The sequence below is a fragment of the Polypterus senegalus genome, chromosome 11 (genome assembly GCF_016835505.1).
Source record: "Polypterus senegalus isolate Bchr_013 chromosome 11, ASM1683550v1, whole genome shotgun sequence".
NCBI lineage: Eukaryota > Metazoa > Chordata > Cladistia > Polypteriformes > Polypteridae > Polypterus > Polypterus senegalus.
In genome coordinates this window covers 56,069,669-56,083,753 of record NC_053164.1, presented here as the reverse complement: position 1 = coordinate 56,083,753, position 14,085 = coordinate 56,069,669, and the positions used below count along the sequence as shown (strand labels likewise).

General features: G+C 40.9%; 1 long non-coding RNA gene across 2 annotated transcripts in view; it reads right to left on the bottom strand.

Annotated features, from left to right (window-relative positions):
* The window catches only part of LOC120539765, a 63,815-nt gene that overhangs the window by 39,741 nt on the left and 9,989 nt on the right, over positions 1-14,085 (bottom strand). The window contains exon 3 of one of the 2 annotated variants that reach the window (XR_005635674.1): positions 3,841-4,092. The exons of the other annotated variant lie outside the window; for it this stretch is intronic. This is a non-coding gene — a long non-coding RNA (uncharacterized LOC120539765). Of the gene's footprint in view, positions 1-3,840; positions 4,093-14,085 lie in introns of those variants that run through there. 2 annotated transcript variants of the gene reach the window in all.

Genomic DNA, 14,085 nt, shown 5'->3' with positions numbered 1-14,085 from the left:
CAACGCCCAACCTAAACAGTCTAGATCCAGGTCTAAACACAAGTACCAATCAATCAGATCAATCCTAGCGCTTAATTTAACCTCAGAATATCTATATCTCTCTCACATTAGGATCATATAACAGTCGACCATGGAAAAAATAAAAAAGGTGTAGATTCGTTTGTGATTGGGTAGAGAGTGTACAGAGTAAGTAAGAAACAAATGCCCCTAATCTTACACTGCAAGAGTTACGCACACTGATGGGGTGTCTTCTCAATGTGATCAAAATCCTAGCACAATGCGGGCACTGGAATCAAACATTGAATTTGAATTGAACATTCGCAAATTAACATTATTAGTAATTATTTATAGGCGTAAAAACAGCAGACGTGCACACTGATGGGGTGTCTTCTCAATGTGATCAAAATCCTGACACAATCCGGGCACTGGAATTAAACATTGAATTTGAATTGAACATTCCCAAATTAACATTATTAGTAATTATTTACAGGCCTAAAAACAGCAGATGTGATTTGGGATAACCTAAACAGGTGTGACATTCATGTTTGGAGAGTAATTTCTCAACATCCTACAGTGAAATTAAATTTACCTGATACATCTACTGTCTAAATGAAATGGAGACACATCACTGTGTTCAATCAGCACAACTTGCCATAGAGTCACTCAGATGAAATGTGTCCTTTTCATAGCAAGCAAAAGAACGCATTTTCAGGTGTTGTTCTTGTTATCAGGTAAGAGGCATTTTGCTCATAGAGCTCTGCTTGGTATGCAAACTACATACGCATTGCAAATTTGCCATTGTACAAGCACAGCTATTATTAAATGTTCATGATGATTTTTTATGGGGGAAAAACTGTTTCTGACCAGTGAATGAAGTCCATGACACACATATGCAGCATTTAGTATTATTTCTGGTTCACCTGAAAGTTTGCAGTGTGAAACAAAATCCAGACTAACTGGAGACTGAAACAAGTCAGTAATCATCTCCTGATTTGGCATAAAGCAAACAGACTAGGAGTGGGAAAACGCCTTTAGACTCCACAGGGATGTTTGTGTTTATGGTCTTCCTGTTTGTAGCGGGGGACAGGAAGCCAGAAAGTCACTATATACTGTATAGTGCAGATGGATGAAGCCAATGGCAGGGCTGTTTTTTGCTGACTCCTAAATTCTTAAATAGTTCTGTAGAGCCTCTAAAAAAACCAATGACTAATCTAATAGACAGTCTTTGTCATTATCACATCAGGAAATGAGAGGTGAGTTAATGGTTCAACTGGCATCAAAGATGAGAGAGATAAAAAATGAAGAAGAAAAATAAGAACATTTTCATACTTTAAAATGATTATGATTCTGTGTTTTTTGCTATTTCAGATTATTTTTTCTCACTTTTGTGTGTATATTATTTATTTTTCTTATGGCTATTTAATTTTAATGACATTACACCACCATTTTAGTTTTGTCCTTATGTTCGGTGTAGCTGTTTTGTGTGGGTTCCTTCATTGCCATGGCTATTTTGTTTAAATTTCAGCTTATAGGTGAATCAGACATCAGAAATTAAGAGGAAATGCATTTAAAATTGAACCAAGGAAGCACTTATTTATCCAAAGAGTTGTTGGTCTCTGGAACACATTACAGAGACATGTAGTTGAAGTAGACAACTTGGACTGAATGGTCTCCTCTCATTTGTCAAATTTCTTATGTTCTTATGTTTACAGTTACTATGCAGGTTGCTACACCTTCTAAAACAGTTTTTCCTCTAATTACTACATTTTCTTTATAAATGCTATGGACACCTCACTTTCAAAGTGATTCATTATAAAATATGGTAAAGTGGAAAAGCCACCATGCAGGTGTGACACAATTAAAAATCTGTATAAAGTAGGCCCAGTGGGGATGTGACAGTTTTCTTTTACTGTGAATGTTTCTCATTTAATTTTTTTTCTCCTTTTTCATTCATGTCTGAGATTAGTTTTGTTAAAAAATACCTTTACATTTGGGAACCTTCCACAGTCCACACTCCTGAGGTACATTCCTGTGACATTTCAGGCCTAGACAAACTGACTTTAGTGTTTTATTTTAACATGTAGATGGTTGAAACAAGCGACTCTGTTTGCTCTTCAAGTTTTAAAAATAAAATCAGGACATTGCAAAAAAGTTGCATAGTTGAGTGATGTTTCAGTCATGCTTAGACAAATGATTTGCACAATGACTGTGGATATGGGCCTTCTGCGTTCATTTCCAGGAGACAATAATATTGACACATCTCAGCTATTTAAAATAATGTAATTGTTTTAAGGGGACACAAGATGAAAAATCTTCAGTGGGTTGGTGTGTTGCCTGGGGTTTGTTTCCTGCCTTGCACCCTGTGTTGGCTGAGATTGGCTCCAGCAGACCCCCGTGACCCTGTTGACATGATATAACGGGTTGGATAATGGATGGATGGAAGATGAAAAATGGAAAAAGTAACATATGGTAAAATCCCTGAAATACTCTACAACTAGTCTGACTTAATGTGGTCACCTTACCCATGTAGTTAGTCACATGATTGTCTATCTAAACCAATCCCTTATTAATAAGCACAAATAAACGTTACAGCCTACATGCTTAAAAATAAAGGTGCCAGAGCAATGCCATAGGGCGGGGTGGACAATGTTCGTCCTGGAGATCCGTAGTAGCTACAGGTTTTTAATCCAACCCAGTTTCTTAATGAGAAGTCAATTATTGCTGATAAAGCACTTATTGCTTAAGTGACATTTTGATGCTTCATTTTAGTGGTTTTGCTTGTTAAGGTTCCCCACCCTTAATTGCTTATTTTAGTCTTAAACTGCTGCAGTGACTGTTTTAATGACTCCTTATTTAGTAATAAGATGTAAATCACAAAGCAGCCAACAGTTCTCCATCTAGCTTTTCCATATCCATCCATTTACATCTTTGATTTAATAAAAAACTTAATAGAAAAATGAAAACTATATATATATATATTACAATATACTGTGTATATATATATATATATATATATATATATATATATATGTCAGTGGTATTATATATATATATTGTGATATATGGCCAGCCAGTCATCCCGGCCAATAGCCCCAGACCAACAGATGGAGCCGTCCCTGCAGCATGGAGGTGCCCCGAATGCCAGCAGGGAATTATGGACAATGGAGTTTTTATCCACAGCCCTGCTGGATACCACGGGGGCCGCTAGAAGGTGCTGCAGGGAGGAACAACGATTGTTTTTCCTACAACCCGTAAGTGCGTCCTAGTCACATGGACAGAAGAAATGACATGCTTCCAGGTTGAAGAAAAGGAGTTTTTTATCTGACCCGGAAGTGTTACCAGTCACATGGACAAAGAGAGAAACACTTCTGGATCAAGGACTATAAAAAGGACTGTGGGAGATTCCAGGGTTGAGCTGAGTTGGGAGGAAGGGAACAACGCATCTGGGAGAGGAGGATTTGATTATTGATTATTGTATTGTGTATTATTGGGGTTTGTTTATTGGTTTATGACTATAGTGGAGTGGAGGGTGCTTTGTGCACTTATTTATAATAAAAAGTCAATATTTGGGACTTTTTTCTGGTGTCTGGCATCTGATCTGAGGGTTCAAGGAGACGACAGCGCCCCCTATCTGTCACAGTATCTATTAGATCTACTAGATTGATCCCTGGGCTTTGTGCATCAAGCTATGTGGATGGACTGAAGAAATTACATTTTTTAAATATAAGTAAATGAACATTAAGACATGTAATGCTAGTAGTTTCCAAAATAATGATAGGAAGTAATCCTGATATAGCTGTTATTTAAAAAAATCACTTAACTTAGAACACAAAGCACATTTAGAAGTTTAATATTATTGCACAACCATTAGGAAATGTGAGTACTACAGATACATGAAGAACAACAATCAAGTAGTAAGCTGTGTTACTTTTTGACCTTGAAACCTTGACTTGATGATATGTAACAGAAGTCAAGTGAGTAGGAATTGATAAGATATGTGTGGCTAAATGACTTCTTCTGTTGCTTTCAAATTGTTCCTGTCTTCTTACATTCTTACGTCTCGTGATCACTGTGTCATGATGTTTCAGTCATCTTGGATCCAGGGAAACAATAGACAGACAGTCAAACACAACATAAAATAATGATTAATGCAGGAAACAGTACAGAAATGTGCTCACTCGTGAGCCATATCTGACAAATATTGTGAAATATTTCTGTCACTTAATAGTCATGTGTCAATAACAGTCCCTTGAATATAATGAGGGATATTATAATGAGTTTGCTTTAACAATACACTTGACCCTGTAATAATACATAAATATAGCATAATTCATAGAGTAAATACACCTCAGACTGCTTAACAAAATCCTTATATATAATTTGATACTATCCATATGTATGGTGTTCGCAGCAATACCTCGAGCAGCCACAAGATCAGCGGCCACGGGAAGGATGCTTAGGAAACGAAGTCACATGACTGACGCGGAACGTAGATTTACAAATGCGACCATATGTACACAACCAGCATAACAAACAGATGAGCAGCGTACGGCTAGCAATGCTACTAACGCTGAAAGAAACTGTGCAAATCGGACACAAAGGACAGATGAAGAACATGCGCTACAGAATGCTACTAACGCTGACAGACATTGTGCCAGCTGTGCACAAGCGACTGAAGAAGCTCGAGCAGCCGCAAATGCAGCACGGGTTGAAAGAAATCGAGCAGCCCGTGCCTTACGGTGGCCATAAAGGTCTATTTTAACCACAAATCAGAGCCATGATAACAAAATCATTTCAAAGACTTAACACAACAAATAATTCTTTTGCAGAGAAAGTATGGATTTCACAAACGTTGAATTTGTAGCCCGATTCGATCGGGCTCCCAGTCGCTAGTACTTGAATATATTCTTAAGATAAGAAAGGAGACTTATTAGAGCTGCTATTGAAATGAGAAAAAACATTTATAATAAAGGTATACAGAGTATCTTATAAGTTGCTAAAAATATTATCAGTTCAGCCTAGAAGTGATGATATGATAGATTGTTTTATTTATTCTTACAAAAGTTGTGGGAAGATGGCATCTGCTAGACACTGCATGGACTCACACTGGCACCAAATGTTTAAAATAAAATGATTTATTGAAAATGACTAAAGAATAAATAGTAAAAATAATAATATCACAAGTACAACCAATTGTATATGACCTGAATCATGTCCAGGTGGGAGAGTACCTGGGCCGAGCTGTCGGGTGGGGATTGCGTCTCGGATTTCGGAAAGAACCAGTGCAGACTCTGCTCCCTTTGTCTAGTTCCAGGCCACCTAAATCAAATACTTAGAGTGTCGATGGGACACACAGACGTGGGCTGGTTTCTATGGGGGAAGCAATGGGGACTCATTATGCTTTCTTGGAGAAGAGAGCTGTCCTTCCCACCGGGGCTAAGGCCCCAGAACAAAGTGGGGATTCCCCAGACCAGCAGGTGAGGAAAATACAAAAATGGAGATTTGACTCTAAGCGTTCTACCCGAGAGCAGCTAGATACTCTCTGGGAAGAGGTGGCAGGTTGGTTAAGGCCAACTGAATGCACCACCTTTCAACTAATCAAAAAAGTGGCCTACTTTCTATTAATAAATAGCCTGACAGAGCATTTTACCCAGCCGGTCTGGGGAGAATTTTCTAATGTAAACGAGCTCATTGAGCTCATTGAAACAACTAGGACAGCCTCACAATTTGGGAGAGCAGAACAGTCCTTAAGCGGACACCGTAGAGATTATGTTCCTCTTAATCTGCCCTCTTGGCATAAACCGGAGTTTGCACCGGGGTGCCTGATTCCGTGGGCGCAGCCCTCACTCGGGAGCGAGGCGGAATGTAAATGGAGAGAGAGGGGTGGATTGTGTGCACTTTCAAACCCCTTGTTAATGGCTCTTATGGAAGAGTTGATAGTAAATGGCTTCAAAGTAAAAGCTCTATTTGATTCTGGCAGCAACATTTCTATTGTTGATCGCCGATACGTACTACCGCGACAGTGGTTAAAAACAAAGACCAGAATTACCTGTGTGCACGGAGATATCTGCTCCTATAAATCCGCCCCAATGTTTCATCAGCCACGGAAGGTCACTTAAAAAAATTATTGTAGCGGTCCTCCCAAATCCACCATGCGCTGTGATTCTCAGGCGAGACTGGTGTGATATTAAAAGCGTTGATGTACTGATCTCTCCTAAAACAAAATTGGGCCTAGTTACAGACGGGAATCCACCGTCTCAAGTTGTCTCCACACCGTGTACTCAGCTGGTGGAGAGAGATATGGGAGACCAAGAGGAGGACAGGGAAATTAATGGACTGTCACGAATCACTATGTTGTCTGTCTGCATCTCGCCAGAACAGAATGACTCTCCACCCTTTGAGGTCAGACCAGACCCTCTCTCAGATCTGAGCTTCCAATCTTGACAAACACTGGCCTCATTTAAAAGGGAACAATGGAATGATGATTCCCTTAAGTTTACTAAGAATACAGTTGTCCTAGTCAACGGCCAAAGTACCAATCAGCCCATGCTACAAGGACCCCACTTTCTTATAGAAAATGATTTATTAAATTGGGTCAGTGAGCACGGTTTGTGGAAGCTGTTGCTAATCCCATGAACTTTCCAGCGGCAAGTTTGTGAGTTAGCGCATGCCTACCTCCTATGAGGCTGCCTGGGCACTGAGAAAATGCTACAGCGTATTAAGCTCCGTTTCTATTGGCCAGGAATTAACAAGGAGGTTCGCCGCTTCTGTATTTCATGTCCAGAATGTCAGGTGCGGCAAATTCCTAGGAGGGACCGTGCTCCTCTTGTTCCCCTTCCCTTAATTGATGTCCCATTTAAAAGGATAGGGGTCGATATAGTGGGGCTCCTGGAAGCCTCGGCCCGAGGGCATAAATATATATTAGTCCTTGTGGATTATGCGACCCGATATTCAGAAGCTGTTCCGTTGCGCTCAGCTAATTCTAAAGCAATCGCATGGGAACTAATGGGAGTCCTTCCGCGAGTTGGGGTTCCTAAAGAAGTCCTTACGGACCAAGGGATGCCGTTTACCTCGGAGACATTCAGGGAAACGACCAAGTTACTTAAAATAAAGCACTTGAAAACCGAGGTGTATCATCCTCAAACCGATGGTTTAGTAGAGAGATTTAATCAGACTCTCAAACAGATGCTTCGCAAGGTGGTCAGCGGGGATGGGAGGAATTGGGATCAACTCCTCACCCTCGTACTCTTTGCCTACAGGGAAGTCTCTCAAGCCTCAACGGGGTTCTCACCCTTTGGAATATTATATGGATGACAACCCCGGGGCATATTGGAGATTTTAAAAGAAGGTTGGGAAGGAGAGGTTCCTCCCTCAACTAATATTTTGGAATATGTCGCGCAGTTACGCGATAGATTTGAAAAAATTCGGCCCATATTAAAAAGTCACATGGAGGAGGCGTAAGCAGCACAGGCCCACTATTATGACCATGGCACAACACTTCGGGAGTTTCAACCGGGGGACCGAGTCATGGTGTTGGTTCCCAGCACCCACTCTAAACTATTTGCCCACTGGCAAGGACCATACGAAGTTAAGGAGAGAAAAGGACTCGTCGACTATTTGGTGAAACAACCCAATTGTCGACCGAGTGAGCTGAAACCGTGGAAGGAAAGGGACCCTGATTCCACCTCCGGCCAGCCCCGCTCCTTCTTTGCTCAGATTAACACACTTAACTTTGGGTCTAATTCGAATACCCAACAGAGGCGATAGCTTGAAGCAGTTATCTCGTCTCTCCCAGAGATAGTAGACGAAAAACCCTGAAGGACCTCTCTGATTGCCCACGATATTGTGACTGAGCCCATAGTCATAATCTGAGAACGCCCCTATCGTCTTCCCGAGGCAAAGAAGGTTGAAGTGGAGCTGGAAATCAAGAGCATGCTGGACCTAGGAGTCATAGAGAAGAGTCATAGTCCCTGGTCCAGCCCAATTGTCTTGGTTTCTAAACCTGATGGGAGTTGGAGATTTTGCAATGACTTCCGTCGGCTTAATCAGGTCTCACAATTTGATGCTTATCCAATGCCTCAAGTGGACGACCTCCTTGAGAGGCTTGGACAAGCTGAATATCTGACCACACTTGACATGACCAAAGGGTACTGGCAGGTTCCTTTAACGGATTCCGCAAAGGGTAAAACCGTGTTTAGCAGCCCTAGTGGGCACTGGCAGTATTGTGTCCTTCTATTCGGCATTCGGGTTACATAGGGCTCCTGAAACTTTCCAGTGTCTGGTGGACAAAGTGCTCCACCCCCATAACACATACTGTATAGTGCTGCCTACCTGGATGACATTGTCATTTATTCCAGCACCTGGAAGGAACACCTACAGCACTTCTGAGCGGTATTACGGACGCTAGGTGAAGCCAGTCTTCGAATCAATCCAAAGAAATGTTTCTTTGGATTGGAAGAAGCCAAATATTTGTGGTACCCGGTGGGTCGTGATACTGTGAAGCCGCAGTGCTCTAAAATAGAAGCCATTTTGACATGGCCCCGTCCGCGAACCAAGTGGCAGGTCCAGGCATTTCTCGGCTTGGCAAGGTACTGCAGCCAGTTTGTGCCATGCTTTTCAGACAGAGCCGTGCCCTTGACTAATTTAACAAAGAAGTGGGCTCCTAACACTGTGGTATGGACTGAGACGACTAAGGCAGCCTTCGGTGACTTAAAAAAGACCCTGACGTCGGAACCTGTTTTAAAAGCACCTGACTTTTCACTGCCTTTTATCCTCCAGATGGACGCTTCGGGCACAGGCCTAGGAGTAGTGCTGAGCCAAAGCGTCGATGGTGCTGAATACCCTGTCATGTTCCTGAGCCAGAAACTGCTGGATCGGGAGACCAGGTATGCGGCGGTAGAAAGAGAGGCTCTTGAGATTAAGTGGGCGATTACACAGTTGAGGCACTACATCTTGGGTCGGGAGTTTACACTTGTCACGGACCATGCACCTTTACAGTGGATGGCCCTACATAAGGAGTCTAACCCTCAAGTCACGAGATGGTTACTTGATCTACAACCTTATAAATTCTCCCTCATTCATCGGAAGGGTTCTCTCCACGCCAACACCGATGTTGTCTCCCGCATTCATGACCTCTCGGTACAGAACGCCCGACCCATTAAGGGGGGGAGCCCTGTCACACACATGTGTTTAAGAGACAACTAAAGTGCTTGAATACATGTGATTCCATGCCAGACCAGGGGGTGGTGAAGTGCACTAATTTTCCTTCTCAATCTTTTGCAGACTATTCTAGGTGAATCCCGGGGCAGCCAATGACATCACTTCCGGTTCTGGTATTGATGACATCACTTCCTGTTCTGGCCTTTAAAGCCGCCATCTTGTCTCCAGAGAATCAGTTCTGTTTTGGGCTCAGTTGAATGAACATGTCTTTGTTTGTCAATCAGTTTTGCAGCCGGGAACAATTATACGGGTGGCTGCCCCAAACCTTCTCAATGCTTGATGGTCGTTTTTGTGACAATATATACTGTATATAGTCACACACGTGCACATGGGAGGCAGCTAAAGGGCACAAAAATGATAATTCCACACTGGAACTGAAAATGGCAGAGTGCACTGATCCTTTCTCTTATTCCTTTCCAGACCAAATGCAAAGAAATTCCAACTGGGCTTGATGACATCACTTCCGGGTCTGGGTCCAATAACATCACTTCCAGTCCCTGCCTGGACAACATCATTTCCGGTCATTGCCCAGATGATATCACTTCCAGTTCTGGCCTTGATGACAGATGACATCACTTCCTCTTCCTGCCCAGATGATGTCTTTTCCCCTGCCCAGCTTTTGAACCGCCATGTTATTGTCTGCCTGACAGTTCTATAAAGATCTGTGAAACCAAATCTTCACTTTTTGAAACCCAATTTCAAGTTTACGGGAGGATGCCCCCAAACCTTTTTGCTGTGTGGTCTGAGTCCTTTCACAAATATATATATATATACTGCACAAAAAAATTAAAGTAACACTTTTTAATCAGTATAGCATCACGTCAGTGAAACGTCTGGGCTATTGATCTGATCAGTTAAGTAGCAGAGGGGGTTGTTAATCAGTTTCATCTTTCATCTGGAGGCCTCTGACATTTTTCCTTCCTCATCTTTTCTGACTGTTTTTTCACTAGTTTTGCTTTGGGCTACGGTCAGTGCAACTACTGGTAACATGAGGCAATTCTTGGACCCTATAGAGGTTGCACAGGTAGTCCAAGATCTCCAGGATGGCACATCAATATGTGCCATTGCCAGAATGTTTGCTGTGTTTCCCAGCACAATCTCAAGGGCATGGAGGAGATTCCAGGAGACAGGCAGTTACTCTAGGAGGGCCATCGAAGGTCCTTAACCCTTCAGCAGGACTGGAATGTGCTCCTTTGGGCAAGGAGGAACAGGAGCACTGCCAGAGCCCTACAAAATGACCTCCAGCAGGAAACTGGTGTGAATGTCTCTGACCAAACAATCAAAAACAGATTTCATGAGGGTGGCCTAAAGGCCCAACTGTTGCATACAAAACAAGAGCATACAGGTGCAGTTTGTCTCAGAAAGGTGTTTATTTTCGAACTGCTAATCCAGCCAATGACTCACTTTCCCCAAACTGCACATATTGCAAACACCGACGTCCTCTAGTGGGCCCTGTGCTCACTGCCCGGCACCACGGAGCTTGGTTGGCATTTGCCATAGATACCAGAATTGGCAAGTCCACCACTAGTGCCCTGTGCTTTTCACAGATAAGAGCAGGTTCACCCTGAGCACATGTGACAGATGTGAAAGGGTCTGGAGAAGCCGTGGAGAATGTTATGCTGCCTGTAACATCTTTCAGCATGACCAGTTTGGTGGTGGGTCAGTGATGGTTTGGGGAGGCATATCCAAGGAGGTATCTACAGACCTCTACAGGCTAGACATTGGCCCCTTGACTGACATTAGGTATCGGGATGAAATCCTTGGACCCATAGACAGACCCTGTGCTGGTGCAGTGGGTCCTGGGTTCCAAATGGTGCAAGACAATGCTCAGCCTCATGTGGCAAGAGTATGCAGGCAGTTCCTGGAATATGAAGAAATTGATACCATTGACTGGCCCCATGCTCACCTAAATCCAATAGAACACCTCTGATACATTATGTTTCGGTCAATCCGACACTGCCAGGTTGCACCTTAGACTGTTCAGGAGCTCAGTGATGCCCTTGTCCAGATCTGAGAGGAGATCCCCAGGACACCATCCGTCGTCTCCTTAGGAGCATGCCCCGACGTTGTCAAGGATGCAAACAAGCACATGGGGGCCATACAAACTACTGAGTATGAATTGGAGTTGTTGCAATGAAATTTCTGCAAAATGGACTAGCCTGCCATCTCTTTTTTTAACTTTGATTTTCGGGATGTCTTGGAATTCAGCCCTCTGTAGGTTGATCATTTTTATTTCCATCAAACGATGACACATCCTTTTGTTCCTAACACATTACCCAGTCCATATAGTATAGATATCCAGCATGATTTTTTCCCCATTGAGATCTGATGTGTTTTCAAAGTGTTCCTTTTATTTTTTGAGCAGTTTATATATATATTACATTGGTAAAAGAATAATGTACAGAACCCATGTGTTCATAACTGTCAATTAAAACTTTACTGAAGACATTTCAAAATGACAAACTGAAAAATGATGGGGCAGCAACTTTGTGTTTTGGGAACTTTGTACATTTTACAAATTCCTACTTCACCAGACTGTGTTTTAAATTTTAAACATTTGATTCTATTATGGACAGAACCAGCTTAAAAGGTGCATACTGTATGTACTTCACGCACAATAGTTTTTAAATTGTATTATTATAACTAAAAACAACTATGCCTGCTAGTAGTTATTTGAAGAAAAAATAACACTACAGACTTTTCAAAATACATTCATTTGAATAACCCAATTTATTCAAATATGACAGCCTGAATAAAGGACTTGGACTACATTGCAAATTCTTCTTTAAACAGGATTAAAGCAAGCAAAAATAAAATAAGTTTGGCAAATGGCATTTGGTTTAATTAGCATATACTTTCAGCCACATGAAAAACAAATGAAATGTGCCATTGGGTATGAATTCAATCGATCAGAATTTGCTGCATTTTTTATGGCACCTTTTACAGTACAATTAACGAAGAAATGCAGCAGAGTATCTGTAAGACAGCTCTTCACAACAAATCTGGACTATTCTTATAAAGGTGGCCTTTAAATCATATGGTACATGCCGACATGACTTTAGTGACACATCCCTCTGCTATGATAATCACTGTGTTGATTTATTTTGCCATTTTTCCTTGTGATCCACTGTGTGAGTAGTAACCTTTTGGGTACAGTGGGGAGGAATTCTTGATTTTAGTTTATTACTCACATAATGTCTATTTTTCAACAATTGCTGAACTGTGTGTATAACAGGGGCACTCATAACAGAAATCCCTCACATATCTTGATAAAACCTATAGCAACATACAGCTCCAAAACTGAAATGAGCTGTGATAATGAGTACATGTCTTCTATCCAGGAAGCATACACATAACAGAACTAACAAAACAAAGTAAAACATGAATGGGGACTTCCCAATTACTTTTCCTGGTTATTTTAACTTGTTAAAAAACAGGGCATATCTCTTTACCATGAACAGGGTTACTTTTTTGTGCCTAATACTGTATTATCTGCCTTTACTTTATCCCAGTCCACTGATTACTTTATTGTGCTTCATATTATTGGGCTAATTTTTGTCTCTTGTAACAAGGAAGATGAACTTAGTCCATAGTTTTCAAGATCTCTCATTCACCTTTTTAGGGCCATGCTTATGACCAGCACAGGTCATTAATTGCAAAACAATGAGAGAGCACAGTCATACACCTTAGTACCGACTAGTTTAGACCATGCCACGAGCATAGTTGAGATGCAATCAGTTGCATCTCTTGCTGTTTTCATCTAAAGCAGAAGTGACTTGTTTATTGTCACAGTGTCAAGTAGCAGGATTTGAACCCAGCACCAAAGTGTTAACCACTACACCCCACTGCCTGTGTTTTGTACTCTAAAAGAGTTTTATTAAATATATTTAAGTGTGGTGTGCTTTTAAAAAGTGCATTGTAATTAATGACTTTATTGATTGCTTAGTCAGCATTAATTTTGATTAATGAAGTCCAAGCAATGTGAAATGATCATCTTTCTGACCACCAAGAAATATTTAACCAAAAAATGAAAAACATCTTAATGACAAAGCTATACACATTATTAAGGTAAAAAATTATTTCATTTGAAAAGGAATTCATTTTGGCTATACGGTTTACAAGTAAATAGATCAAATAACAATACAAAAATATTTAGAAATGAACAATTCAACTCATATAGTATGTTAGTGCTTTACAAGCTTTTCCTTGACAACCTCCAAACACTTTCGAAATCCTGCTCAACACCCCAACATAACTGGCTTGTGTATTTATTGGCATAAATTGCCAGACTTTAGAAGACAGTAAAGAAAGAAAAGCTGTTTACATTTACAAACAAATTTCACAACAAACATTTTGGTTAGTAACTGGTGAGTTTTACAAATATCTTATGTTAGGTAGAATATGACACAAATTAGTTAACTTGCATATCTTTACCATGGATTTTTACATTTACATGTTTTCATGGTATTTTTTTCTTCAGTTCTGTTTTCATCACCCCACCTCAAATCAAATTCCATTTTCTAATACTCCTTACTGTATAATTACACCTTACCTTTTGTATTTTTGCAGTTCTGTCCAAAGAGGGTGAACACCCCTACTTGATGAAGCTTGTAACTTTTCTTCAATGGTGTAAATATTTCTCTTTCTCAAAAAAACATTATCTATAATTGATTTTTTTGCAATCACTTAAAAACAACTTTGATTGTATAACATACAAAAAACTGACTGAAGACTATGCACTGTACCACACACATAGGACTTTGCCGTTCACGCAAAATTGCTGACTGTCATGTACGCATAGTAGTACAGTGGCACCAAGCTGACTGAACTAGCAAACTAAATGTAATCCATACAGTCACTTTATAG